The 27,640-nt window shown below is 46.9% G+C and overlaps 15 non-coding genes and 2 pseudogenes across 15 annotated transcripts; all 17 read left to right on the forward strand.

The window, feature by feature from the left end:
- Nucleotides 1-719: 719 nt before the first annotated feature.
- On the forward strand, nucleotides 720-894 carry LOC141252361 (U2 spliceosomal RNA; annotated as a pseudogene).
- A 1,115-nt stretch (nucleotides 895-2,009) lies between these two features.
- On the forward strand, nucleotides 2,010-2,201 carry LOC141252358 (U2 spliceosomal RNA). The gene has a single exon (XR_012313786.1). It is a non-coding gene; the product is annotated as a U2 spliceosomal RNA (small nuclear RNA).
- Nucleotides 2,202-3,317: 1,116 nt separating this feature from the next.
- Nucleotides 3,318-3,508, forward strand: LOC141252354 (U2 spliceosomal RNA). The gene has a single exon (XR_012313782.1). It is a non-coding gene; the product is annotated as a U2 spliceosomal RNA (small nuclear RNA).
- A 1,114-nt stretch (nucleotides 3,509-4,622) lies between these two features.
- On the forward strand, nucleotides 4,623-4,813 carry LOC141252356 (U2 spliceosomal RNA). The gene has a single exon (XR_012313784.1). It is a non-coding gene; the product is annotated as a U2 spliceosomal RNA (small nuclear RNA).
- Nucleotides 4,814-5,930: 1,117 nt separating this feature from the next.
- LOC141252353 (U2 spliceosomal RNA) lies at nucleotides 5,931-6,121 on the forward strand. The gene has a single exon (XR_012313781.1). It is a non-coding gene; the product is annotated as a U2 spliceosomal RNA (small nuclear RNA).
- A 1,114-nt stretch (nucleotides 6,122-7,235) lies between these two features.
- On the forward strand, nucleotides 7,236-7,426 carry LOC141252349 (U2 spliceosomal RNA). The gene has a single exon (XR_012313777.1). It is a non-coding gene; the product is annotated as a U2 spliceosomal RNA (small nuclear RNA).
- A 1,113-nt stretch (nucleotides 7,427-8,539) lies between these two features.
- On the forward strand, nucleotides 8,540-8,730 carry LOC141252360 (U2 spliceosomal RNA). Its single transcript, XR_012313788.1, has one exon. It is a non-coding gene; the product is annotated as a U2 spliceosomal RNA (small nuclear RNA).
- A 1,115-nt stretch (nucleotides 8,731-9,845) lies between these two features.
- Nucleotides 9,846-10,036, forward strand: LOC141252363 (U2 spliceosomal RNA). The gene has a single exon (XR_012313789.1). It is a non-coding gene; the product is annotated as a U2 spliceosomal RNA (small nuclear RNA).
- Nucleotides 10,037-11,151: 1,115 nt separating this feature from the next.
- On the forward strand, nucleotides 11,152-11,342 carry LOC141252357 (U2 spliceosomal RNA). The gene has a single exon (XR_012313785.1). It is a non-coding gene; the product is annotated as a U2 spliceosomal RNA (small nuclear RNA).
- Nucleotides 11,343-12,457: 1,115 nt separating this feature from the next.
- Nucleotides 12,458-12,648, forward strand: LOC141252364 (U2 spliceosomal RNA). The gene has a single exon (XR_012313790.1). It is a non-coding gene; the product is annotated as a U2 spliceosomal RNA (small nuclear RNA).
- Nucleotides 12,649-13,763: 1,115 nt separating this feature from the next.
- LOC141252365 (U2 spliceosomal RNA) lies at nucleotides 13,764-13,954 on the forward strand. Its single transcript, XR_012313791.1, has one exon. It is a non-coding gene; the product is annotated as a U2 spliceosomal RNA (small nuclear RNA).
- A 1,115-nt stretch (nucleotides 13,955-15,069) lies between these two features.
- LOC141252350 (U2 spliceosomal RNA) lies at nucleotides 15,070-15,260 on the forward strand. The gene has a single exon (XR_012313778.1). It is a non-coding gene; the product is annotated as a U2 spliceosomal RNA (small nuclear RNA).
- A 1,115-nt stretch (nucleotides 15,261-16,375) lies between these two features.
- LOC141252355 (U2 spliceosomal RNA) lies at nucleotides 16,376-16,566 on the forward strand. The gene has a single exon (XR_012313783.1). It is a non-coding gene; the product is annotated as a U2 spliceosomal RNA (small nuclear RNA).
- A 1,115-nt stretch (nucleotides 16,567-17,681) lies between these two features.
- LOC141252351 (U2 spliceosomal RNA) lies at nucleotides 17,682-17,872 on the forward strand. Its single transcript, XR_012313779.1, has one exon. It is a non-coding gene; the product is annotated as a U2 spliceosomal RNA (small nuclear RNA).
- Nucleotides 17,873-18,987: 1,115 nt separating this feature from the next.
- LOC141252352 (U2 spliceosomal RNA) lies at nucleotides 18,988-19,178 on the forward strand. Its single transcript, XR_012313780.1, has one exon. It is a non-coding gene; the product is annotated as a U2 spliceosomal RNA (small nuclear RNA).
- Nucleotides 19,179-20,293: 1,115 nt separating this feature from the next.
- On the forward strand, nucleotides 20,294-20,393 carry LOC141252362 (U2 spliceosomal RNA; annotated as a pseudogene).
- A 5,529-nt stretch (nucleotides 20,394-25,922) lies between these two features.
- LOC141252359 (U2 spliceosomal RNA) lies at nucleotides 25,923-26,115 on the forward strand. The gene has a single exon (XR_012313787.1). It is a non-coding gene; the product is annotated as a U2 spliceosomal RNA (small nuclear RNA).
- The last annotated feature ends 1,525 nt before the right edge of the window (nucleotides 26,116-27,640 follow it).

The raw sequence follows: 27,640 nt of genomic DNA on the forward strand, positions 1-27,640 counted from the left end.
GTGTTGTTATCCCCTCCACAACAATATGCCATCCTGGAGAAAGTTATCAGATTATATGGCCTAGATTCTTTTGAGATGGAGACATTGAAGAATGCAAGGAAGCTGCTGCAGCAATTAAAAAAGAAAGAAACTTTGACGCCCATAAGCCATTATTCATATAGCAGAGTCACTAAAATATGGAATTTAACAAATGCACCTTACCTGATGAATCAACATAAAGACTTAGCTTGGATGATTGTGCAGGAATGTTTACCGACTCGTGAATTTCCAGTATAAAAGAAGACTTAGCACTATACAAACCTGCCCGAGGCATCAGTGCAATAATGATGAGACTACTATGCACCTTATTTGGAATTGTGATTTTGCACAGCAAGTGTGGAAAGACTGTGGTGAGCTTTTAAAATTTTTATCTGGTCTTAATTTTTTAAGCCATGAAGTGGTTTTATATGGGATTTTACCAAACATGACGAAAGAAAAAGAGAGAGTTTTATGGTGCACTTTGAGTTGTGTTAAAAGTGCTCTATGGAAGACCAGAACATATTGTTGTTTAAAAGAGACTATATAGAAGTCAAGGATTGTATAAGACTGGCATTAAGTGAAATTTATATGTACTACCTAATGGATATGAAGAAGCTTGGAAAGAAAAGAGCCCTGAGTATATGAACTATCACCTATGGAAGATGTTATTTTAAAGCTCTGAAGAAAAGATAAAGACTACGATATTTTAATATAAACGCAAAATCTGTTCTTATCAGTTTAATATCTGATACGTCCCCTATCTGGGGACCATATATTAAATGGATTTTTAGAACAGGGAGATGGAAAAAGAGCTTGCTCTGTCCACTCCACGCATTGACCTGGTATTGCAGTATCTCCAGGACCGGTGCACCCCTTCTTTAATGCAGTTTCTAAAATCAGAAAGAATTGAATTCAATGTTTTTTGTTCATTTTGCTTGTTTGTCGGATTTTGGGATGGACTCTTTGGCTTTGCTTTTCTTCTCCTCATTGGATTTTTCATGTTCAAAGTTGCAGAAGCCAGATTACAAGCTCATTTTGGTTCAACTTCAGCAACTTGTGCATTGCATTGCCATGTAATGTGATGCAATGCTATCTTTCTAGCTCTCCCTTTTTACTTCCTTTTGGATAAACAGACATATTAGGCAAGCATTTTGGAGCTTTCACCTAAATAACTACAGGTGGTGAGATAAGCTGCACAATATAATTGACCTTTCAGTATATTGTTGCACACACACCATCTATTTAGCAAATGCCCTTGTTATCAACAGCAGCCTTTTAAACTCACCTGAGCTAACAGGTATGTGCGCTGGTTACTCTGCTGCGCTTAAAATTTTATTTTTTGGTTTGCTACAATGCCTTTTCTGAAACGTTGTCTCCTTCTGCTGGAACACTGACTTCTTTCATTTAATGCCTGCAGACTATAAAAGAGAACCCAACCCAAAAAGTTTGGTTGATTAGTCTGTGGCATTCTGTTAAACTGTTGCTTATGGCGGTCTCTGTGAGCTTCTCAGCGACATTCAGCCAGCCAGGTATCCTGCCTGCAGTAGATGGAATGTGGCAATGGAACGCTGGCTGCGCGTGTCATAATAGGCTCTGAGCCTTTATTATACCTGTGCACAGCAGCAGCCACCTTCAGTCTGCTGCTGGACAGCCAGCAGCAGCAGCAGGAGAGGTATGTAATCAGGAGCCCTCCTGCTAAGGGTAGACAGCTGCTCGTTCCACCCCACCCCCCGCCTTAATTGGTTCTCCTCCCTTCCAACGGTGTTGAGGCGGGTGGGAACAGCAGGGGGTGAAGGTGCTGTGTTTAAAGAGGTGGAGTTATGCAGATCTAAAACGCGTGGATTGCAGCAGCAGCAAGCCGAAAAGTGCAGGCATGTAAGGGATCTAGAGGTTGACAACATGTCTTCTTAACGGGAGTCCAGGAGCTCATCCTCCACAAATGGACTTTTCAGATCCTTGGGTGGCTCCGTAGTTTGAAACCAATTCTGGTTATCGCTTCTCGGCCTTTTGGCTAAGATTCAAGTGTAGTATCTGTTCTTATCAGTTTAATATCTGATACGTCCCCTATCTGGGGACCATATATTAAATGGATTTTTAGAACAGGGAGATGGAAAAAGAGCTTGCTCTGTCCACTCCACGCATTGACCTGGTATTGCAGTATCTCCAGGACCGGTGCACCCCTTCTTTAATGCAGTTTCTAAAATCAGAAAGAATTGAATTCAATGTTTTTTGTTCATTTTGCTTGTTTGTCGGATTTTGGGATGGACTCTTTGGCTTTGCTTTTCTTCTCCTCATTGATTTTTCATGTTCAAAGTTGCAGAAGCCAGATTACAAGCTCATTTTGGTTTCAACTTCAGCAACTGTGCATTGCATTGCCATGTAATGTGATGCAATGCTATCTTTCTAGCTCTCCCTTTTTACTTCCTTTTGGATAAACAGGCATATTAGGCAAGCATTTTGGAGCTTTCACCTAAATAACTACAGGTGGTGAGATAAGCTGCACAATATAATTGACCTTTCAGTATATTGTTGCACACACACCATCTATTTAGCAAATGCCCTTGTTATCAACAGCAGCCTTTTAAACTCACCTGAGCTAACAGGTATGTGCGCTGGTTACTCTGCTGCGCTTAAAATTTCTTTTTTGGTTTGCTACAATGCCTTTTCTGAAACGTTGTCTCCTTCTGCTGGAACACTGACTTCTTTCATTTAATGCCTGCAGACTATAAAAGAGAACCCAACCCAAAAAAGTTTGGTTGATTAGTCTGTGGCATTCTGTTAAACTGTTGCTTATGGCGGTCTCTGTGAGCTTCTCAGCGACATTCAGCCAGCCAGGTATCCTGCCTGCAGTAGATGGAATGTGGCAATGGAACGCTGGCTGCGCGTGTCATAATAGGCTCTGAGCCTTTATAGACCTGTGCACAGCAGCAGCCACCTTCAGTCTGCTGCTGGACAGCCAGCAGCAGCAGCAGCAGGAGAGGTATGTAATCAGGAGCCCTCCTGCTAAGGGTAGACAGCTGCTCGTTCCACCCCACCCCCCGCCTTAATTGGTTCTCCTCCCTTCCAACGGTGTTGAGGCGGGTGGGAACAGCAGGGGGTGAAGGTGCTGTGTTTAAAGAGGTGGAGTTATGCAGATCTAAAACGCGTGGATTGCAGCAGCAGCAAGCCGAAAAGTGCAGGCATGTAAGGGATCTAGAGGTTGACAACATGTCTTCTTAACGGGAGTCCAGGAGCTCATCTCCACAAATGGACTTTTCAGGATCCTTGGGTGGCTCCGTAGTTTGAAACCAATTCTGGTTATCGCTTCTCGGCCTTTTGGCTAAGATCAAGTGTAGTATCTGTTCTTATCAGTTTAATATCTGATACGTCCCCTATCTGGGGACCATATATTAAATGGATTTTTAGAACAGGGAGATGGAAAAAGAGCTTGCTCTGTCCACTCCACGCATTGACCTGGTATTGCAGTATCTCCAGGACCGGTGCACCCCCTTCTTTAATGCAGTTTCTAAAATCAGAAAGAATTGAATTCAATGTTTTTTGTTCATTTTGCTTGTTTGTCGGATTTTGGGATGGACTCTTTGGCTTTGCTTTTCTTCTCCTCATTGGATTTTTCATGTTCAAAGTTGCAGAAGCCAGATTACAAGCTCATTTTGGTTCAACTTCAGCAACTGTGCATTGCATTGCCATGTAATGTGATGCAATGCTATCTTTCTAGCTCTCCCTTTTTACTTCCTTTTGGATAAACAGACATATTAGGCAAGCATTTTGGAGCTTTCACCTAAATAACTACAGGTGGTGAGATAAGCTGCACAATATAATTGACCTTTCAGTATATTGTTGCACACACACCATCTATTTAGCAAATGCCCTTGTTATCAACAGCAGCCTTTTAAACTCACCTGAGCTAACAGGTATGTGCGCTGGTTACTCTGCTGCGCTTAAAATTTCTTTTTTGGTTTGCTACAATGCCTTTTCTGAAACGTGTCTCCTTCTGCTGGAACACTGACTTCTTTCATTTAATGCCTGCAGACTATAAAAGAGAACCCAACCCAAAAAGTTTGGTTGATTAGTCTGTGGCATTCTGTTAAACTGTTGCTTATGGCGGTCTCTGTGAGCTTCTCAGCGACATTCAGCCAGCCAGGTATCCTGCCTGCAGTAGATGGAATGTGGCAATGGAACGCTGGCTGCGCGTGTCATAATAGGCTCTGAGCCTTTATATACCTGTGCACAGCAGCAGCCACCTTCAGTCTGCTGCTGGACAGCCAGCAGCAGCAGCAGCAGGAGAGGTATGTAATCAGGAGCCCTCCTGCTAAGGGTAGACAGCTGCTCGTTCCACCCCACCCCCCGCCTTAATTGGTTCTCCTCCCTTCCAACGGTGTTGAGGCGGGTGGGAACAGCAGGGGGTGAAGGTGCTGTGTTTAAAGAGGTGGAGTTATGCAGATCTAAAACGCGTGGATTGCAGCAGCAGCAAGCCGAAAAGTGCAGGCATGTAAGGGATCTAGAGGTTGACAACATGTCTTCTTAACGGGAGTCCAGGAGCTCATCTCCACAAATGGACTTTCAGGATCCTTGGGTGGCTCCGTAGTTTGAAACCAATTCTGGTTATCGCTTCTCGGCCTTTTGGCTAAGATCAAGTGTAGTATCTGTTCTTACCAGTTTAATATCTGATACGTCCCCTATCTGGGGACCATATATTAAATGGATTTTTAGAACAGGGAGATGGAAAAAGAGCTTGCTCTGTCCACTCCACGCATTGACCTGGTATTGCAGTATCTCCAGGACCGGTGCACCCCTTCTTTAATGCAGTTTCTAAAATCAGAAAGAATTGAATTCAATGTTTTTTGTTCATTTTGCTTGTTTGTCGGATTTTTAGGATGGACTCTTTGGCTTTGCTTTTCTTCTCCTCATTGGATTTTTCATGTTCAAAGTTGCAGAAGCCAGATTACAAGCTCATTTTGGTTTAACTTCAGCAACTGTGCATTGCATTGCCATGTAATGTGATGCAATGCTATCTTTCTAGCTCTCCCTTTTTACTTCCTTTTGGATAAACAGACATATTAGGCAAGCATTTTGGAGCTTTCACCTAAATAACTACAGGTGGTGAGATAAGCTGCACAATATAATTGACCTTTCAGTATATTGTTGCACACACACCATCTATTTAGCAAATGCCCTTGTTATCAACAGCAGCCTTTTAAACTCACCTGAGCTAACAGGTATGTGCGCTGGTTACTCTGCTGCGCTTAAAATTTCTTTTTTGGTTTGCTACAATGCCTTTTCTGAAACGTTGTCTCCTTCTGCTGGAACACTGACTTCTTTCATTTAATGCCTGCAGACTATAAAAGAGAACCCAACCCAAAAAGTTTGGTTGATTAGTCTGTGGCATTCTGTTAAACTGTTGCTTATGGCGGTCTCTGTGAGCTTCTCAGCGACATTCAGCCAGCCAGGTATCCTGCCTGCAGTAGATGGAATGTGGCAATGGAACGCTGGCTGCGCGTGTCATAATAGGCTCTGAGCCTTTATATACCTGTGCACAGCAGCAGCCACCTTCAGTCTGCTGCTGGACAGCCAGCAGCAGCAGCAGCAGGAGAGGTATGTAATCAGGAGCCCTCCTGCTAAGGGTAGACAGCTGCTCGTTCCACCCCACCCCCCGCCTTAATTGGTTCTCCTCCCTTCCAACGGTGTTGAGGCGGGTGGGAACAGCAGGGGGTGAAGGTGCTGTGTTTAAAGAGGTGGAGTTATGCAGATCTAAAACGCGTGGATTGCAGCAGCCAGCAAGCCGAAAAGTGCAGGCATGTAAGGGATCTAGAGGTTGACAACATGTCTTCTTAACGGGAGTCCAGGAGCTCATCTCCACAAATGGACTTTTCAGGATCCTTGGGTGGCTCCGTAGTTTGAAACCAATTCTGGTTATCGCTTCTCGGCCTTTTGGCTAAGATCAAGTGTAGTATCTGTTCTTATCAGTTTAATATCTGATACGTCCCCTATCTGGGGACCATATATTAAATGGATTTTTAGAACAGGGAGATGGAAAAAGAGCTTGCTCTGTCCACTCCACGCATTGACCTGGTATTGCAGTATCTCCAGGACCGGTGCACCCTTCTTTAATGCAGTTTCTAAAATCAGAAAGAATTGAATTCAATGTTTTTTGTTCATTTTGCTTGTTTGTCGGATTTTGGGATGGACTCTTTGGCTTTGCTTTTCTTCTCCTCATTGGATTTTTCATGTTCAAAGTTGCAGAAGCCAGATTACAAGCTCATTTTGGTTCAACTTCAGCAACTGTGCATTGCATTGCCATGTAATGTGATGCAATGCTATCTTTCTAGCTCTCCCTTTTTACTTCCTTTTGGATAAACAGACATATTAGGCAAGCATTTTGGAGCTTTCACCTAAATAACTACAGGTGGAGAGATAAGCTGCACAATATAATTGACCTTTCAGTATATTGTTGCACACACACCATCTATTTAGCAAATGCCCTTGTTATCAACAGCAGCCTTTTAAACTCACCTGAGCTAACAGGTATGTGCGCTGGTTACTCTGCTGCGCTTAAAATTTCTTTTTTGGTTTGCTACAATGCCTTTTCTGAAACGTTGTCTCCTTCTGCTGGAACACTGACTTCTTTCATTTAATGCCTGCAGACTATAAAAGAGAACCCAACCCAAAAAGTTTGGTTGATTAGTCTGTGGCATTCTGTTAAACTGTTGCTTATGGCGGTCTCTGTGAGCTTCTCAGCGACATTCAGCCAGCCAGGTATCCTGCCTGCAGTAGATGGAATGTGGCAATGGAACGCTGGCTGCGCGTGTCATAATAGGCTCTGAGCCTTTATATACCTGTGCACAGCAGCAGCCACCTTCAGTCTGCTGCTGGACAGCCAGCAGCAGCAGCAGCAGGAGAGGTATGTAATCAGGAGCCCTCCTGCTAAGGGTAGACAGCTGCTCGTTCCACCCCACCCCCCGCCTTAATTGGTTCTCCTCCCTTCCAACGGTGTTGAGGCGGGTGGGAACAGCAGGGGGTGAAGGTGCTGTGTTTAAAGAGGTGGAGTTATGCAGATCTAAAACGCGTGGATTGCAGCAGCAGCAAGCCGAAAAGTGCAGGCATGTAAGGGATCTAGAGGTTGACAACATGTCTTCTTAACGGGAGTCCAGGAGCTCATCTCCACAAATGGACTTTTCAGGATCCTTGGGTGGCTCCGTAGTTTGAAACCAATTCTGGTTATCGCTTCTCGGCCTTTTGGCTAAGATCAAGTGTAGTATCTGTTCTTATCAGTTTAATATCTGATACGTCCCCTATCTGGGGACCATATATTAAATGGATTTTTAGAACAGGGAGATGGAAAAAGAGCTTGCTCTGTCCACTCCACGCATTGACCTGGTATTGCAGTATCTCCAGGACCGGTGCACCCCTTCTTTAATGCAGTTTCTAAAATCAGAAAGAATTGAATTCAATGTTTTTTGTTCATTTTGCTTGTTTGTCGGATTTTGGGATGGACTCTTTGGCTTTGCTTTTCTTCTCCTCATTGGATTTTTCATGTTCAAAGTTGCAGAAGCCAGATTACAAGCTCATTTTGGTTCAACTTCAGCAACTGTGCATTGCATTGCCATGTAATGTGATGCAATGCTATCTTTCTAGCTCTCCCTTTTTACTTCCTTTTGGATAAACAGACATATTAGGCAAGCAATTTGGAGCTTTCACCTAAATAACTACAGGTGGTGAGATAAGCTGCACAATATAATTGACCTTTCAGTATATTGTTGCACACACACCATCTATTTAGCAAATGCCCTTGTTATCAACAGCAGCCTTTTAAACTCACCTGAGCTAACAGGTATGTGCGCTGGTTACTCTGCTGCGCTTAAAATTTCTTTTTTGGTTTGCTACAATGCCTTTTCTGAAACGTTGTCTCCTTCTGCTGGAACACAGACTTCTTTCATTTAATGCCTGCAGACTATAAAAGAGAACCAACCCAAAAAGTTTGGTTGATTAGTCTGTGGCATTCTGTTAAACTGTTGCTTATGGCGGTCTCTGTGAGCTTCTCAGCGACATTCAGCCAGCCAGGTATCCTGCCTGCAGTAGATGGAATGTGGCAATGGAACGCTGGCTGCGCGTGTCATAATAGGCTCTGAGCCTTTATATACCTGTGCACAGCAGCAGCCACCTTCAGTCTGCTGCTGGACAGCCAGCAGCAGCAGCAGCAGGAGAGGTATGTAATCAGGAGCCCTCCTGCTAAGGGTAGACAGCTGCTCGTTCCACCCCACCCCCGCCTTAATTGGTTCTCCTCCCTTCCAACGGTGTTGAGGCGGGTGGGAACAGCAGGGGGTGAAGGTGCTGTGTTTAAAGAGGTGGAGTTATGCAGATCTAAAACGCGTGGATTGCAGCAGCAGCAAGCCGAAAAGTGCAGGCATGTAAGGGATCTAGAGGTTGACAACATGTCTTCTTAACGGGAGTCCAGGAGCTCATCTCCACAAATGGACTTTTCAGGATCCTTGGGTGGCTCCGTAGTTTGAAACCAATTCTGGTTATCGCTTCTCGGCCTTTTGGCTAAGATCAAGTGTAGTATCTGTTCTTATCAGTTTAATATCTGATACGTCCCCTATCTGGGGACCATATATTAAATGGATTTTTAGAACAGGGAGATGGAAAAAGAGCTTGCTCTGTCCACTCCACGCATTGACCTGGTATTGCAGTATCTCCAGGACCGGTGCACCCCTTCTTTAATGCAGTTTCTAAAATCAGAAAGAATTGAATTCAATGTTTTTTGTTCATTTTGCTTGTTTGTCGGATTTTGGGATGGACTCTTTGGCTTTGCTTTTCTTCTCCTCATTGGATTTTTCATGTTCAAAGTTGCAGAAGCCAGATTACAAGCTCATTTTGGTTCAACTTCAGCAACTGTGCATTGCATTGCCATGTAATGTGATGCAATGCTATCTTTCTAGCTCTCCCTTTTTACTTCCTTTTGGATAAACAGACATATTAGGCAAGTATTTTGGAGCTTTCACCTAAATAACTACAGGTGGTGAGATAAGCTGCACAATATAATTGACCTTTCAGTATATTGTTGCACACACACCATCTATTTAGCAAATGCCCTTGTTATCAACAGCAGCCTTTTAAACTCACCTGAGCTAACAGGTATGTGCGCTGGTTACTCTGCTGCGCTTAAAATTTCTTTTTTGGTTTGCTACAATGCCTTTTCTGAAACGTTGTCTCCTTCTGCTGGAACACTGACTTCTTTCATTTAATGCCTGCAGACTATAAAAGAGAACCCAACCCAAAAAGTTTGGTTGATTAGTCTGTGGCATTTTGTTAAACTGTTGCTTATGGCGGTCTCTGTGAGCTTCTCAGCGACATTCAGCCAGCCAGGTATCCTGCCTGCAGTAGATGGAATGTGGCATGGAACGCTGGCTGCGTGTGTCATAATAGGCTCTGAGCCTTTTATATACCTGTGCACAGCAGCAGCCACCTTCAGTCTGCTGCTGGACAGCCAGCAGCAGCAGCAGCAGGAGAGGTATGTAATCAGGAGCCCTCCTGCTAAGGGTAGACAGCTGCTCGTTCCACCCCACCCCCCGCCTTAATTGGTTCTCCTCCCTTCCAACGGTGTTGAGGCGGGTGGGAACAGCAGGGGGTGAAGGTGCTGTGTTTAAAGAGGTGGAGTTATGCAGATCTAAAACGCGTGGATTGCAGCAGCAGCAAGCCGAAAAGTGCAGGCATGTAAGGGATCTAGAGGTTGACAACATGTCTTCTTAACGGGAGTCCAGGAGCTCATCTCCACAAATGGACTTTTCAGGATCCTTGGGTGGCTCCGTAGTTTGAAACCAATTCTGGTTATCGCTTCTCGGCCTTTTGGCTAAGATCAAGTGTAGTATCTGTTCTTATCAGTTTAATATCTGATACGTCCCCTATCTGGGGACCATATATTAAATGGATTTTTAGAACAGGGAGATGGAAAAAGAGCTTGCTCTGTCCACTCCACGCATTGACCTGGTATTGCAGTATCTCCAGGACCGGTGCACCCCTTCTTTAATGCAGTTTCTAAAATTAGAAAGAATTGAATTCAATGTTTTTTGTTCATTTTGCTTGTTTGTCGGATTTTGGGATGGACTCTTTGGCTTTGCTTTTCTTCTCCTCATTGGATTTTTCATGTTCAAAATTGCAGAAGCCAGATTACAAGCTCATTTTGGTTCAACTTCAGCAACTGTGCATTGCATTGCCATGTAATGTGATGCAATGCTATCTTTCTAGCTCTCCCTTTTTACTTCCTTTTGGATAAACAGACATATTAGGCAAGCATTTTGGAGCTTTCACCTAAATAACTACAGGTGGTGAGATAAGCTGCACAATATAATTGACCTTTCAGTATATTGTTGCACACACACCATCTATTTAGCAAATGCCCTTGTTATCAACAGCAGCCTTTTAAACTCACCTGAGCTAACAGGTATGTGCGCTGGTTACTCTGCTGCGCTTAAAATTTCTTTTTTGGTTTGCTACAATGCCTTTTCTGAAACGTTGTCTCCTTCTGCTGGAACACTGACTTCTTTCATTTAATGCCTGCAGACTATAAAAGAGAACCCAACCCAAAAAGTTTGGTTGATTAGTCTGTGGCATTCTGTTAAACTGTTGCTTATGGCGGTCTCTGTGAGCTTCTCAGCGACATTCAGCCAGCCAGGTATCCTGCCTGCAGTAGATGGAATGTGGCAATGGAACGCTGGCTGCGCGTGTCATAATAGGCTCTGAGCCTTTATATACCTGTGCACAGCAGCAGCCACCTTCAGTCTGCTGCTGGACAGCCAGCAGCAGCAGCAGCAGGAGAGGTATGTAATCAGGAGCCCTCCTGCTAAGGGTAGACAGCTGCTCGTTCCACCCCACCCCCCGCCTTAATTGGTTCTCCTCCCTTCCAACGGTGTTGAGGCGGGTGGGAACAGCAGGGGGTGAAGGTGCTGTGTTTAAAGAGGTGGAGTTATGCAGATCTAAAACGCGTGGATTGCAGCAGCAGCAAGCCGAAAAGTGCAGGCATGTAAGGGATCTAGAGGTTGACAACATGTCTTCTTAACGGGAGTCCAGGAGCTCATCTCCACAAATGGACTTTTCAGGATCCTTGGGTGGCTCCGTAGTTTGAAACCAATTCTGGTTATCGCTTCTCGGCCTTTTGGCTAAGATCAAGTGTAGTATCTGTTCTTATCAGTTTAATATCTGATACGTCCCCTATCTGGGGATCATATATTAAATGGATTTTTAGAACAGGGAGATGGAAAAAGAGCTTGCTCTGTCCACTCCACGCATTGACCTGGTATTGCAGTATCTCTAGGACCGGTGCACCCCTTCTTTAATGCAGTTTCTAAAATCAGAAAGAATTGAATTCAATGTTTTTTGTTCATTTTGCTTGTTTGTCGGATTTTGGGATGGACTCTTTGGCTTTGCTTTTCTTCTCCTCATTGGATTTTTCATGTTCAAAGTTGCAGAAGCCAGATTACAAGCTCATTTTGGTTCAACTTCAGCAACTGTGCATTGCATTGCCATGTAATGTGATGCAATGCTATCTTTCTAGCTCTCCCTTTTTACTTCCTTTTGGATAAACAGACATATTAGGCAAGCATTTTGGAGCTTTCACCTAAATAACTACAGGTGGTGAGATAAGCTGCCCAATATAATTGACCTTTCAGTATATTGTTGCACACACACCATCTATTTAGCAAATGCCCTTGTTATCAACAGCAGCCTTTTAAACTCACCTGAGCTAACAGGTATGTGCGCTGATTACTCTGCTGCGCTTAAAATTTCTTTTTTGGTTTGCTACAATGCCTTTTCTGAAACGTTGTCTCCTTCTGCTGGAACACTGACTTCTTTCATTTAATGCCTGCAGACTATAAAAGAGAACCCAACCCAAAAAGTTTGGTTGATTAGTCTGTGGCATTCTGTTAAACTGTTGCTTATGGCGGTCTCTGTGAGCTTCTCAGCGACATTCAGCCAGCCAGGTATCCTGCCTGCAGTAGATGGAATGTGGCAATGGAACGCTGGCTGCGCGTGTCATAATAGGCTCTGAGCCTTTATATACCTGTGCACAGCAGCAGCCACCTTCAGTCTGCTGCTGGACAGCCAGCAGCAGCAGCAGCAGGAGAGGTATGTAATCAGGAGCCCTCCTGCTAAGGGTAGACAGCTGCTCGTTCCACCCCACCCCCCGCCTTAATTGGTTCTCCTCCCTTCCAACGGTGTTGAGGCGGGTGGGAACAGCAGGGGGTGAAGGTGCTGTGTTTAAAGAGGTGGAGTTATGCAGATCTAAAACGCGTGGATTGCAGCAGCAGCAAGCCGAAAAGTGCAGGCATGTAAGGGATCTAGAGGTTGACAACATGTCTTCTTAACGGGAGTCCAGGAGCTCATCTCCACAAATGGACTTTTCAGGATCCTTGGGTGGCTCCGTAGTTTGAAACCAATTCTGGTTATCGCTTCTCGGCCTTTTGGCTAAGATCAAGTGTAGTATCTGTTCTTATCAGTTTAATATCTGATACGTCCCCTATCTGGGGACCATATATTAAATGGATTTTTAGAACAGGGAGATGGAAAAAGAGCTTGCTCTGTCCACTCCACGCATTGACCTGGTATTGCAGTATCTCCAGGACCGGTGCACCCCTTCTTTAATGCAGTTTCTAAAATCAGAAAGAATTGAATTCAATGTTTTTTGTTCATTTTGCTTGTTTGTCGGATTTTGGGATGGACTCTTTGGCTTTGCTTTTCTTCTCCTCATTGGATTTTTCATGTTCAAAGTTGCAGAAGCCAGATTACAAGCTCATTTTGGTTCAACTTCAGCAACTGTGCATTGCATTGCCATGTAATGTGATGCAATGCTATCTTTCTAGCTCTCCCTTTTTACTTCCTTTTGGATAAACAGACATATTAGGCAAGCATTTTGGAGCTTTCACCTAAATAACTACAGGTGGTGAGATAAGCTGCCCAATATAATTGACCTTTCAGTATATTGTTGCACACAAACCATCTATTTAGCAAATGCCCTTGTTATCAACAGCAGCCTTTTAAACTCACCTGAGCTAACAGGTATGTGCGCTGGTTACTCTGCTGCGCTTAAAATTTCTTTTTTGGTTTGCTACAATGCCTTTTCTGAAACGTTGTCTCCTTCTGCTGGAACACTGACTTCTTTCATTTAATGCCTGCAGACTATAAAAGAGAACCCAACCCAAAAAGTTTGGTTGATTAGTCTGTGGCATTCTGTTAAACTGTTGCTTATGGCGGTCTCTGTGAGCTTCTCAGCGACATTCAGCCAGCCAGGTATCCTGCCTGCAGTAGATGGAATGTGGCAATGGAACGCTGGCTGCGCGTGTCATAATAGGCTCTGAGCCTTTATATACCTGTGCACAGCAGCAGCCACCTTCAGTCTGCTGCTGGACAGCCAGCAGCAGCAGCAGCAGGAGAGGTATGTAATCAGGAGCCCTCCTGCTAAGGGTAGACAGCTGCTCGTTCCACCCCACCCCCCGCCTTAATTGGTTCTCCTCCCTTCCAACGGTGTTGAGGCGGGTGGGAACAGCAGGGGGTGAAGGTGCTGTGTTTAAAGAGGTGGAGTTATGCAGATCTAAAATGCGTGGATTGCAGCAGCAGCAAGCCGAAAAGTGCAGGCATGTAAGGGATCTAGAGGTTGACAACATGTCTTCTTAACGGGAGTCCAGGAGCTCATCTCCACAAATGGACTTTTCAGGATCCTTGGGTGGCTCCGTAGTTTGAAACCAATTCTGGTTATCGCTTCTCGGCCTTTTGGCTAAGATCAAGTGTAGTATCTGTTCTTATCAGTTTAATATCTGATACGTCCCCTATCTGGGGACCATATATTAAATGGATTTTTAGAACAGGGAGATGGAAAAAGAGCTTGCTCTGTCCACTCCACGCATTGACCTGGTATTGCAGTATCTCCAGGACCGGTGCACCCCTTCTTTAATGCAGTTTCTAAAATCAGAAAGAATTGAATTCAATGTTTTTTGTTCATTTTGCTTGTTTGTCGGATTTTGGGATGGACTCTTTGGCTTTGCTTTTCTTCTCCTCATTGGATTTTTCATGTTCAAAGTTGCAGAAGCCAGATTACAAGCTCATTTTGGTTCAACTTCAGCAACTGTGCATTGCATTGCCATGTAATGTGATGCAATGCTATCTTTCTAGCTCTCCCTTTTTACTTCCTTTTGGATAAACAGACATATTAGGCAAGCATTTTGGAGCTTTCACCTAAATAACTACAGGTGGTGAGATAAGCTGCACAATATAATTGACCTTTCAGTATATTGTTGCACACACACCATCTATTTAGCAAATGCCCTTGTTATCAACAGCAGCCTTTTAAACTCACCTGAGCTAACAGGTATGTGCGCTGGTTACTCTGCTGCGCTTAAAATTTCTTTTTTGGTTTGCTACAATGCCTTTTCTGAAACGTTGTCTCCTTCTGCTGGAACACTGACTTCTTTCATTTAATGCCTGCAGACTATAAAAGAGAACCCAACCCAAAAAGTTTGGTTGATTAGTCTGTGGCATTCTGTTAAACTGTTGCTTATGGCGGTCTCTGTGAGCTTCTCAGCGACATTCAGCCAGCCAGGTATCCTGCCTGCAGTAGATGGAATGTGGCAATGGAACGCTGGCTGCGCGTGTCATAATAGGCTCTGAGCCTTTATATACCTGTGCACAGCAGCAGCCACCTTCAGTCTGCTGCTGGACAGCCAGCAGCAGCAGCAGCAGGAGAGGTATGTAATCAGGAGCCCTCCTGCTAAGGGTAGACAGCTGCTCGTTCCACCCCACCCCCCGCCTTAATTGGTTCTCCTCCCTTCCAACGGTGTTGAGGCGGGTGGGAACAGCAGGGGGTGAAGGTGCTGTGTTTAAAGAGGTGGAGTTATGCAGATCTAAAACGCGTGGATTGCAGCAGCAGCAAGCCGAAAAGTGCAGGCATGTAAGGGATCTAGAGGTTGACAACATGTCTTCTTAACGGGAGTCCAGGAGCTCATCTCCACAAATGGACTTTTCAGGATCCTTGGGTGGCTCCGTAGTTTGAAACCAATTCTGGTTATCGCTTCTCGGCCTTTTGGCTAAGATCAAGTGTAGTATCTGTTCTTATCAGTTTAATATCTGATACGTCCCCTATCTGGGGACCATATATTAAATGGATTTTTAGAACAGGGAGATGGAAAAAGAGCTTGCTCTGTCCACTCCACGCATTGACCTGGTATTGCAGTATCTCCAGGACCGGTGCACCCCTTCTTTAATGCAGTTTCTAAAATCAGAAAGAATTGAATTCAATGTTTTTTGTTCATTTTGCTTGTTTGTCGGATTTTGGGATGGACTCTTTGGCTTTGCTTTTCTTCTCCTCATTGGATTTTTCATGTTCAAAGTTGCAGAAGCCAGATTACAAGCTCATTTTGGTTCAACTTCAGCAACTGTGCATTGCATTGCCATGTAATGTGATGCAATGCTATCTTTCTAGCTCTCCCTTTTTACTTCCTTTTGGATAAACAGACATATTAGGCAAGCATTTTGGAGCTTTCACCTAAATAACTACAGGTGGTGAGATAAGCTGCACAATATAATTGACCTTTCAGTATATTGTTGCACACACACCATCTATTTAGCAAATGCCCTTGTTATCAACAGCAGCCTTTTAAACTCACCTGAGCTAACAGGTATGTGCGCTGGTTACTCTGCTGCGCTTAAAATTTCTTTTTTGGTTTGCTACAATGCCTTTTCTGAAACGTTGTCTCCTTCTGCTGGAACACTGACTTCTTTCATTTAATGCCTGCAGACTATAAAAGAGAACCCAACCCAAAAAGTTTGGTTGATTAGTCTGTGGCATTCTGTTAAACTGTTGCTTATGGCGGTCTCTGTGAGCTTCTCAGCGACATTCAGCCAGCCAGGTATCCTGCCTGCAGTAGATGGAATGTGGCAATGGAACGCTGGCTGCACGTGTCATAATAGGCTCTGAGCCTTTATATACCTGTGCACAGCAGCAGCCACCTTCAGTCTGCTGCTGGACAGCCAGCAGCAGCAGCAGCAGGAGAGGTATGTAATCAGGAGCCCTCCTGCTAAGGGTAGACAGCTGCTCGTTCCACCCCACCCCCCGCCTTAATTGGTTCTCCTCCCTTCCAACGGTGTTGAGGCGGGTGGGAACAGCAGGGGGTGAAGGTGCTGTGTTTAAAGAGGTGGAGTTATGCAGATCTAAAACGCGTGGATTGCAGCAGCAGCAAGCCGAAAAGTGCAGGCATGTAAGGGATCTAGAGGTTGACAACATGTCTTCTTAACGGGAGTCCAGGAGCTCATCTCCACAAATGGACTTTTCAGGATCCTTGGGTGGCTCCGTAGTTTGAAACCAATTCTGGTTATCGCTTCTCGGCCTTTTGGCTAAGATCAAGTGTAGTATCTGTTCTTATCAGTTTAATATCTGATACGTCCCCTATCTGGGGATCATATATTAAATGGATTTTTAGAACAGGGAGATGGAAAAAGAGCTTGCTCTGTCCACTCCACGCATTGACCTGGTATTGCAGTATCTCCAGGACCGGTGCACCCCTTCTTTAATGCAGTTTCTAAAATCAGAAAGAATTGAATTCAATGTTTTTTGTTCATTTTGCTTGTTTGTCGGATTTTGGGATGGACTCTTTGGCTTTGCTTTTCTTCTCCTCATTGGATTTTTCATGTTCAAAGTTGCAGAAGCCAGATTACAAGCTCATTTTGGTTCAACTTCAGCAACTGTGCATTGCATTGCCATGTAATGTGATGCAATGCTATCTTTCTAGCTCTCCCTTTTTACTTCCTTTTGGATAAACAGACATATTAGGCAAGCATTTTGGAGCTTTCACCTAAATAACTACAGGTGGTGAGATAAGCTGCCCAATATAATTGACCTTTCAGTATATTGTTGCACACACACCATCTATTTAGCAAATGCCCTTGTTATCAACAGCAGCCTTTTAAACTCACCTGAGCTAACAGGTATGTGCGCTGGTTACTCTGCTGCGCTTAAAATTTATTTTTTGGTTTGCTACAATGCCTTTTCTGAAACGTTGTCTCCTTCTGCTGGAACACTGACTTCTTTCATTTAATGCCTGCAGACTATAAAAGAGAACCCAACCCAAAAAGTTTGGTTGATTAGTCTGTGGCATTCTGTTAAACTGTTGCTTATGGCGGTCTCTGTGAGCTTCTCAGCGACATTCAGCCAGCCAGGTATCCTGCCTGCAGTAGATGGAATGTGGCAATGGAACGCTGGCTGCGCGTGTCATAATAGGCTCTGAGCCTTTATATACCTGTGCACAGCAGCAGCCACCTTCAGTCTGCTGCTGGACAGCCAGCAGCAGCAGCAGCAGGAGAGGTATGTAATCAGGAGCCCTCCTGCTAAGGGTAGACAGCTGCTCGTTCCACCCCACCCCCCGCCTTAATTGGTTCTCCTCCCTTCCAACGGTGTTGAGGCGGGTGGGAACAGCAGGGGGTGAAGGTGCTGTGTTTAAAGAGGTGGAGTTATGCAGATCTAAAACGCGTGGATTGCAGCAGCAGCAAGCCGAAAAGTGCAGGCATGTAAGGGATCTAGAGGTTGACAACATGTCTTCTTAACGGGAGTCCAGGAGCTCATCTCCACAAATGGACTTTTCAGGATCCTTGGGTGGCTCCGTAGTTTGAAACCAATTCTGGTTATCGCTTCTCGGCCTTTTGGCTAAGATCAAGTGTAGTATCTGTTCTTATCAGTTTAATATCTGATACGTCCCCTATCTGGGGACCATATATTAAATGGATTTTTAGAACAGGGAGATGGAAAAAGAGCTTGCTCTGTCCACTCCACGCATTGACCTGGTATTGCAGTATCTCCAGGACCGGTGCACCCCTTCTTTAATGCAGTTTCTAAAATCAGAAAGAATTGAATTCAATGTTTTTTGTTCATTTTGCTTGTTTGTCGGATTTTGGGATGGACTCTTTGGCTTTGCTTTTCTTCTCCTCATTGGATTTTTCATGTTCAAAGTTGCAGAAGCCAGATTACAAGCTCATTTTGGTTCAACTTCAGCAACTGTGCATTGCATTGCCATGTAATGTGATGCAATGCTATCTTTCTAGCTCTCCCTTTTTACTTCCTTTTGGATAAACAGACATATTAGGCAAGCATTTTGGAGCTTTCACCTAAATAACTACAGGTGGTGAGATAAGCTGCACAATATAATTGACCTTTCAGTATATTGTTGCACACACACCATCTATTTAGCAAATGCCCTTGTTATCAACAGCAGCCTTTTAAACTCACCTGAGCTAACAGGTATGTGCGCTGGTTACTCTGCTGCGCTTAAAATTTCTTTTTTGGTTTGCTACAATGCCTTTTCTGAAACGTTGTCTCCTTCTGCTGGAACACTGACTTCTTTCATTTAATGCCTGCAGACTATAAAAGAGAACCCAACCCAAAAAGTTTGGTTGATTAGTCTGTGGCATTCTGTTAAACTGTTGCTTATGGCGGTCTCTGTGAGCTTCTCAGCGACATTCAGCCAGCCAGGTATCCTGCCTGCAGTAGATGGAATGTGGCAATGGAACGCTGGCTGCGCGTGTCATAATAGGCTCTGAGCCTTTATATACCTGTGCACAGCAGCAGCCACCTTCAGTCTGCTGCTGGACAGCCAGCAGCAGCAGCAGCAGGAGAGGTATGTAATCAGGAGCCCTCCTGCTAAGGGTAGACAGCTGCTCGTTCCACCCCACCCCCCGCCTTAATTGGTTCTCCTCCCTTCCAACGGTGTTGAGGCGGGTGGGAACAGCAGGGGGTGAAGGTGCTGTGTTTAAAGAGGTGGAGTTATGCAGATCTAAAACGCGTGGATTGCAGCAGCAGCAAGCCGAAAAGTGCAGGCATGTAAGGGATCTAGAGGTTGACAACATGTCTTCTTAACGGGAGTCCAGGAGCTCATCTCCACAAATGGACTTTTCAGGATCCTTGGGTGGCTCCGTAGTTTGAAACCAATTCTGGTTATCGCTTCTCGGCCTTTTGGCTAAGATCAAGTGTAGTATCTGTTCTTATCAGTTTAATATCTGATACGTCCCCTATCTGGGGACCATATATTAAATGGATTTTTAGAACAGGGAGATGGAAAAAGAGCTTGCTCTGTCCACTCCACGCATTGACCTGGTATTGCAGTATCTCCAGGACCGGTGCACCCCTTCTTTAATGCAGTTTCTAAAATCAGAAAGAATTGAATTCAATGTTTTTTGTTCATTTTGCTTGTTTGTCGGATTTTGGGATGGACTCTTTGGCTTTGCTTTTCTTCTCCTCATTGGATTTTTCATGTTCAAAGTTGCAGAAGCCAGATTACAAGCTCATTTTGGTTCAACTTCAGCAACTGTGCATTGCATTGCCATGTAATGTGATGCAATGCTATCTTTCTAGCTCTCCCTTTTTACTTCCTTTTGGATAAACAGACATATTAGGCAAGCATTTTGGAGCTTTCACCTAAATAACTACAGGTGGTGAGATAAGCTGCACAATATAATTGACCTTTCAGTATATTGTTGCACACACACCATCTATTTAGCAAATGCCCTTGTTATCAACAGCAGCCTTTTAAACTCACCTGAGCTAACAGGTATGTGCGCTGGTTACTCTGCTGCGCTTAAAATTTCTTTTTTGGTTTGCTACAATGCCTTTTCTGAAACGTTGTCTCCTTCTGCTGGAACACTGACTTCTTTCATTTAATGCCTGCAGACTATAAAAGAGAACCCAACCCAAAAAGTTTGGTTGATTAGTCTGTGGCATTCTGTTAAACTGTTGCTTATGGCGGTCTCTGTGAGCTTCTCAGCGACATTCAGCCAGCCAGGTATCCTGCCTGCAGTAGATGGAATGTGGCAATGGAACGCTGGCTGCGCGTGTCATAATAGGCTCTGAGCCTTTATATACCTGTGCACAGCAGCAGCCACCTTCAGTCTGCTGCTGGACAGCCAGCAGCAGCAGCAGCAGGAGAGGTATGTAATCAGGAGCCCTCCTGCTAAGGGTAGACAGCTGCTCGTTCCACCCCACCCCCCGCCTTAATTGGTTCTCCTCCCTTCCAACGGTGTTGAGGCGGGTGGGAACAGCAGGGGGTGAAGGTGCTGTGTTTAAAGAGGTGGAGTTATGCAGATCTAAAACGCGTGGATTGCAGCAGCAGCAAGCCGAAAAGTGCAGGCATGTAAGGGATCTAGAGGTTGACAACATGTCTTCTTAACGGGAGTCCAGGAGCTCATCTCCACAAATGGACTTTTCAGGATCCTTGGGTGGCTCCGTAGTTTGAAACCAATTCTGGTTATCGCTTCTCGGCCTTTTGGCTAAGATCAAGTGTAGTATCTGTTCTTATCACGATCTACACTTGACGAGAGCGATCGAACTCGGAAGGAGAAGAGCTTCGGAGCCCAGCTGACATCGGAGAAGGAAGGCGGATATCGGTGGGAGGAAGAAGCTCTAAAGAATCCAGAAGAAGACGAAGACTCGGAGAAGAATCGGGCTGTCCTGTGGAATCTTCGAGGAAGAAAATCATCGAGACAAAGACCTTTCGGGGAATTTGTCCAGAACACGACGGGAGAAGAATCTGCATAGCTCCACCCATTCCGGGAAGAGTTCCAGATCCAGCTCCAAGAAGTAACTGCAGGAGGAAAGCCATGGCAAGCGCTGCGAGGAAGGCCGAAAAGAAGAGCCTGGAGCAGGGGACAGCCAGGAGGGCCCAGCCAGGAGCCGATTCTGACCCCAAGGACTCTGCCTCCACGACTGGCCAGCAGAAGGGACCCCAGAAGCCCCGCCACGAAGCTCCAGCCCTGGAGCCATGGATGCGGCAGACGGTGGCCCTGAAGCTGAAGGAAGTGGATGGGAGGGTGCCGGATATGTCCTCGGACGTGTTCTGCCAGAAGATGCTGCTGGATCGAGGCTTCTCCAGGTCGGACACCCTCAGCATCCAGACCTTCTTGACGGGGATCTTCTTCGTCACCTTCGCCACTGTGAACACCTGCAGGAGGTTCTGGGAAATGGTAAGCGCAAAAGGACCGGATAATTCTTTCTCTGCCTTTACAGGTAGCTGCCCTATCCAGAGGGACGAAAGGAGGATCACGGTCTCCATGCGCAACCCGCACACCCCAGGCCAAGACATCTGTACCTTCCTGAGACGCTTCTGTTTGGTTGTGAAGGAACCCTCTCACATCCTGAATGGACTCGGCTTCTGGACAGGTAAGTGGTCGGTGACCGTTAGACTTCACAGGGACCTGGCGTACTCAGACGGACTTCGGCACCTGCCCCCGACATTCTCCCTGGGCAACTCCTACGGCCTCATCTATTACCCGGACATGCCGCGGAACTGCAGGAGATGCGGCAAGAACGGCCACGAGATGAAGGACTGCAAGGAGGATGCCTGCAGGATTTGTCGAGTGACGGGACACAGCTCGAAGGACTGCCCGAAGAAGACATCCTGCAACCTGTGTGGGCTGGCGGCTCATCTGTACAAGGATTGCCCCAAGCGTGAGAGATCCTGGGCATCGGTGGTTGCGACGACCCCAGCTACGGAGGACAAGGCCCCGACGACCAGGCCTGTGAAGGTCAAGGACGCGACGACCAAGGCCCCAGCGGCCAAGGCCGAGACGACCAAGGCCAAAGCGGTCAAGGAGTCGGTGGCCAAAGCCCCAGCGACGGTCCCAGCAGCTCCGAAGCAGAAGAAAAAGTCAAAGGAGGGTAAGAGTTCTGTCACCCCTCTCTCGATCCCTCCCCCTGCCACCCCCGTCCAATTCCCCCCCACCCCGGCCACCCCTGCTGAGGATTCCACTTCCTCTTCCTCCTTCCCCTACTCCTCAGCAGGTGTCCTTTCCCCTGCCCCGGCAGCCACTCTCCCTCCCCAGACCATGGTAGCGGTGGAATTAACCTTTCCTCCACCCGCCGCTATCTATTCCGAGGAGGATTTTCCCCTTCTTGTCTCCCCAGTTCCAACCCGGGGAAAGAGGAAGGTGGAGGACAACCCTGCTACTGAATCCTCCAAAAAGAAGATTCTGGATTTCGTAGGCGAAAAGGAGGATACCCTCCCTGAGCCAGAAGAGATGGAGCACATGGTTGAGACCCTGGTGGCCGAGCCAGAAGAGGAGGAACTGGTGGTCGCCGAGATCGAGGCCGCGCTGCTTGACCAGATGGAGGAAGAGGGCCTGCTGGTGATCCCGTCACCAGCAGTCAACACCGACGAAGGACCACCCGACCGGAGTGGTAACTAAGGTGTATTGCCTGCGCTAACTTTTTCTTTTTTCCCTACATGATGGCTAATATTAACTTATTTTCCATTAATGTCAGGAGCATCAAGGACAAGTTCAGACGTCAGACTATTTATGCCTTCCTTACTTCCCAGTTGTGTGATGTTTATATGTTGCAGGAATGTTCCCTTCCCTCCTCTAGGTCCTTCAAACATCTGGCCAGGGAGTGGTCCCACGGTCCATCCTACTGGTCCGGTGGGGGTGACTGCAAGTCTGCGGGGGTCGCAATTCTGATCAGGGGGGGCGCATTCACGCTTGAGTCCGTCCAGGAGCTCATCTGCGGCAGGGCTCTTGTTGTAGATGGCAACTGGGCGGGAGAACCTGTCAGGTTCATCAACGTGTATGCGTCCCCACTGAAGAATGAGCGTTTGGAGCTTTTCCAGACCCTGCGGCTTCAGCTTGCCACCACCAGGACCTTAGTGATGGCTGGGGATTTCAACTGCCCCATCGAGGAGGATGGTCGTAGTTCTGGCACATCTGCCAAGTTGGACATCACGTCCAAGCTGCTCATCGAGATGGTAACCGAGGCCTCTCTTCAGGACGTGGTGGGCTCCATGGGGAGAGGCTCCACGAACTATTCGTGGAGCCGACCCGATGGCTCACTCCGCTCCAGGATTGACTTTGTGTTCACCTCTCGGGCAGTCAGGCAGAGTAGGCACTCGATGGTCTCCTGCTTCTTCTCCGACCACAGAGCCATTCACTTACAAGGTGTCCTCGGCGACGGTTTTCCGTCCGGCCCCGGCTCCTGGAAGCTGAATTGTGCTCTGCTGGCTCAGGATGAAGTCGTGGAGGAGCTGAGAGCAGCCTACGCAATGTGGCAGTCCTACAAGGGTAGCTTCCAAACAGTCTCTGATTGGTGGGAATATGTTAAACTTGAGTTTCGCTGTTTCTTTCAGGCCAAGGGTCGACAACAGGCGTGTGAGAAGAGGAGGGACTTCAGAGGGCTGCAGCGCGAGCTGCGGTCGCTGCAGGACCTTCTTCACTGCGGCTGGGACGTGAGGGAGGAGCTGGAGGAGACCAAGAAGAGCCTGAAAAGGCACTTTGAGGAGGAGTCCAAGCGAATCGTCTTCCGTTCCAAAGTGGAGAATCTGGAGAAGGGTGAGAAATGTAATTCATTCTTTTTCAGGAAACTTCATGCCGGTCACACGCCCCTGAACGAGCTGCGAGACGAGAGCGGAAACATGCGACGTGGGAAGGAGGACGTGATGAGGGTCGTCAGCGACTTCTACAGCGAACTCTACTCCCACAAGACTACCGACCCCGACGCTGCTGATAAGTTCCTGTCAGGTATCACTAACCATCTTGATCCTGCAGGCACGGCAGCCTTGGACAAACCTCTGATGGTGGGCGAATTGCTCTCTGCCGCTAAATCCTTTAGGACCGGCAGGACCCCGGGCAGTGATGGTCTTCCAGCGGAGCTCTATGTAGCGCTGGGAGACCTCATCTGTCCGGACCTGTTGGACCTGTACGAGGAGATGGTGGTGGAGGGTAGAATGCCTCCATCTTTGAGGGAAGGAATGGTCACGATCCTGTACAAGCGGAAGGGAGAGAGGTGCGACCTGAGGAATTGGCGTCCCATCACTCTGCTCAACGTGGACTACAAGATCCTGGCCAAGACGATGGCGACACGACTTAAGACGGTCATCGGACGGATCATCCACCCGGACCAGACCTGCGGCATCCCTGGACGTCGCATCGCAGACAGCCTCGCTCTCGTGCGGGACACGGTCGAGTACATCAAGGTCCGCCGCGCACACGCGGCCCTGGTCTCCTTGGATCAGGAGAAGGCCTTCGACCGGGTTTCCCACGAGTTCATGGGCCGAGCTCTGCACCGGTTAGGTTTGGGTAACATGTTTTGTTCGTATGTCCGTCTGATGTATTTTGATATCCACAGCTCGGTGTTGGTGAACGGCTGGAAGACTGACCCCTTCCCTGTCCTCTCTGGGGTCAGACAAGGCTGCCCTCTATCACCTCTTCTTTTTGTTTGTGTTATAGAACTCTTCGCAGAGGCTATCCGGCAGAATGGAGAGATCAGAGGGATCACCGCACCGGGTCCGGGACGACACGAGGTCAAGTGCTCGCTCTACATGGACGACGTCACCGTCTTCTGCGCTGATCGTGGTTCAGTCGACGCCCTCGTCCAGACGTGTGAGAGGTTCGGCCGGGCTTCAGGGGCCAAAGTCAACTGCAGGAAGTCGGAAGCCATGCTCTTCGGGGATTGGCAGCCGGCCTCCTCCGCCCCCTTCCCCTTCAACATTCAACCGGATTTCCTCAAGGTGCTGGGAGTCTGATTTGGGAAGGAAGGAGCGGCCCTCAAGTCCTGGCAAGAACGCTTGGCCAAGGTGAAGCAACGGATCGGACTCTGGAGCCTCAGACACCTCACTTGTGAGGGTAAGGCACTCGTCCTGCGTAATGAGGTCCTGCCCGTCTTGCAGTACACGGCGCAGGCCTGGCCCCCACACGTCACTGTGTGCAGGGCCATTACCAGGACAGTGTTTCACTTTGTCTGGGGATCCAAGATGGACAGAGTCAGGCGGGCCGTCATGTACAAGGAGCCTCGCAAGGGTGGGAAGGGCGTTCCAGAAATCCCCACCCTCCTGCGATCCTCTTTTGTGTGTGATTGTGTCCGCCGGACTTTGCAAGTCAAGAATGGCTCCGCGGGCAGGTCCATGTCTCGCTTCTTCCTGCTTCCTCTTTGGAGGCGACTCGGCTGGGACAAGTGGGACAGCTCCTTCCCCTACAACTGGACGACGCCATGGTTCTACGGAGACGTCGTTCGATTTGTGGGGGAGCATCAACTGGAGGGACTCAAGCCCGACTTGTGGAAGCCCAAAACTATCCACAAGCTAATCAGAGCCAAGGATGACGTGGAGAACATCACAGGACTTCACCAGGACACGCTGGAGACTGTGTGGACAAATGTGTCGTCTGACAGGCTGACCAACGGGCACAAGGACTTGTCGTGGATGGCGATTCAGGGCGGACTGCCCGTCCGGTCATTCATGCATGCCCGGAACCTGTGCAAGACCCGGTACTGCCCAAGGTGCCCCTTCGTGGAGGAAACATCTTTGCACACTTTTTGGGACTGCGGATTTGCACAGCGCCTATTGACTGCACTTGAGGACGACCTGAGGAACTCTGTCCCCAGGGCGAGCCTATCGCACCATTCTGTGCTTTACGGACTCTTCCCTGGGGTTCATACCGTCGGAGCCATCCAGGAGGCTTGGCGCCTTATGAACTGCTTCAAGGATGCCGTTTGGGTCGCCAGGAACCGGCTCATCTTGAGGAGGGAGAGGATGTCCATCCAGGACTGCCGCAGGCTGATCCACAGCCTGCTCAGAGACTATTCCATCATGGACGGTCCGGAGGACGAGGATGAGGACTAAACCCCTCCTCCCCCTCTCCCCTTATGTGTCTTGTCTTTCAATAAAGCTTCGGGCCTGTGATTTCCCCCCCCCCCATCCCCTTTTTCCCAATCCCCATCCCTTATCACAGTTCGTCGTACTGTATTGATTGACATGCTTTTTCTTTCAGATTGAGTGTTTTGTGTAGCATAGGGGTGTGATGTGTCTAGTTAGTGCGTCGTATCCTCATGCTATGTAAATATGATGTAGAATTCTGTGTGTACTGGGCTGCGGCACTGTACACTGTCTGTTAACTTATTTTTTGTGCTAATAAAAGATATATTCAATCAAAAAATCTGTTCTTATCAGTTTAATATCTGATACGTCCCCTATCTGGGGACCATATATTAAATGGATTTTTAGAACAGGGAGATGGAAAAAGAGCTTGCTCTGTCCACTCCACGCATTGACCTGGTATTGCAGTATCTCCAGGACCGGTGCACCCCTTCTTTAATGCAGTTTCTAAAATCAGAAAGAATTGAATTCAATGTTTTTTGTTCATTTTGCTTGTTTGTCGGATTTTGGGATGGACTCTTTGGCTTTGCTTTTCTTCTCCTCATTGGATTTTTCATGTTCAAAGTTGCAGAAGCCAGATTACAAGCTCATTTTGGTTCAACTTCAGCAACTGTGCATTGCATTGCCATGTAATGTGATGCAATGCTATCTTTCTAGCTCTCCCTTTTTACTTCCTTTTGGATAAACAGACATATTAGGCAAGCATTTTGGAGCTTTCACCTAAATAACTACAGGTGGTGAGATAAGCTGCACAATATAATTGACCTTTCAGTATATTGTTGCACACACACCATCTATTTAGCAAATGCCCTTGTTATCAACAGCAGCCTTTTAAACTCACCTGAGCTAACAGGTATGTGCGCTGGTTACTCTGCTGCGCTTAAAATTTCTTTTTTGGTTTGCTACAATGCCTTTTCTGAAACGTTGTCTCCTTCTGCTGGAACACTGACTTCTTTCATTTAATGCCTGCAGACTATAAAAGAGAACCCAACCCAAAAAGTTTGGTTGATTAGTCTGTGGCATTCTGTTAAACTGTTGCTTATGGCGGTCTCTGTGAGCTTCTCAGCGACATTCAGCCAGCCAGGTATCCTGCCTGCAGTAGATGGAATGTGGCAATGGAACGCTGGCTGCGCGTGTCATAATAGGCTCTGAGCCTTTATATACCTGTGCACAGCAGCAGCCACCTTCAGTCTGCTGCTGGACAGCCAGCAGCAGCAGCAGCAGGAGAGGTATGTAATCAGGAGCCCTCCTGCTAAGGGTAGACAGCTGCTCGTTCCACCCCACCCCCCGCCTTAATTGGTTCTCCTCCCTTCCAACGGTGTTGAGGCGGGTGGAAACAGCAGGGGGTGAAGGTGCTGTGTTTAAAGAGGTGGAGTTATGCAGATCTAAGACGCGTGGATTGCAGCAGCAGCAAGCCGAAAAGTGCAGGCATGTAAGGGATCTAGAGGTTGACAACATGTCTTCTTAACGGGAGTCCAGGAGCTCATCTCCACAAATGGACTTTTCAGGATCCTTGGGTGGCTCCGTAGTTTGAAACCAATTCTGGTTATCGCTTCTCGGCCTTTTGGCAAGATCAGTGGTGGTTTTCTGCTGCTGGTGTTGTTTGGAGGGCAGTTGTGACTGGGGTTCCCCCTTGTGGGGCCCTAGTGTGCGATTGAGCGGCGATTGTGTTTATCTGCTGTAAAAATGGTGGAGAAAACACGTGGATTAGAGGACTCGGTCCGTCTGAAGGTGGCTGCAGGTCATGAAGGAGAAATCGGTTTGGACCAAGTTTGCGTTGATGTCTTGAAGAACATTAATGGCTTGAAGGTAACGGATGTATTGGCACTGCAGGATTTTCAGAAACAAGGAATTTATGATATCACTTTTGTTTCTTTGAGTATTTGCCAGAGAGTCTACATGGAGTTGGTACGAATGAAGGAAGAAAAGGAATTGAAATGCCTAGAGTTTATTGCACT

This window comes from Phyllobates terribilis, unplaced genomic scaffold (genome assembly GCF_046119375.1).
Source record: "Phyllobates terribilis strain yellow unplaced genomic scaffold, ASM4611937v1 Scaffold_8668__1_contigs__length_27639, whole genome shotgun sequence".
In the NCBI taxonomy this organism is placed as follows: Eukaryota; Metazoa; Chordata; class Amphibia; order Anura; family Dendrobatidae; genus Phyllobates; species Phyllobates terribilis.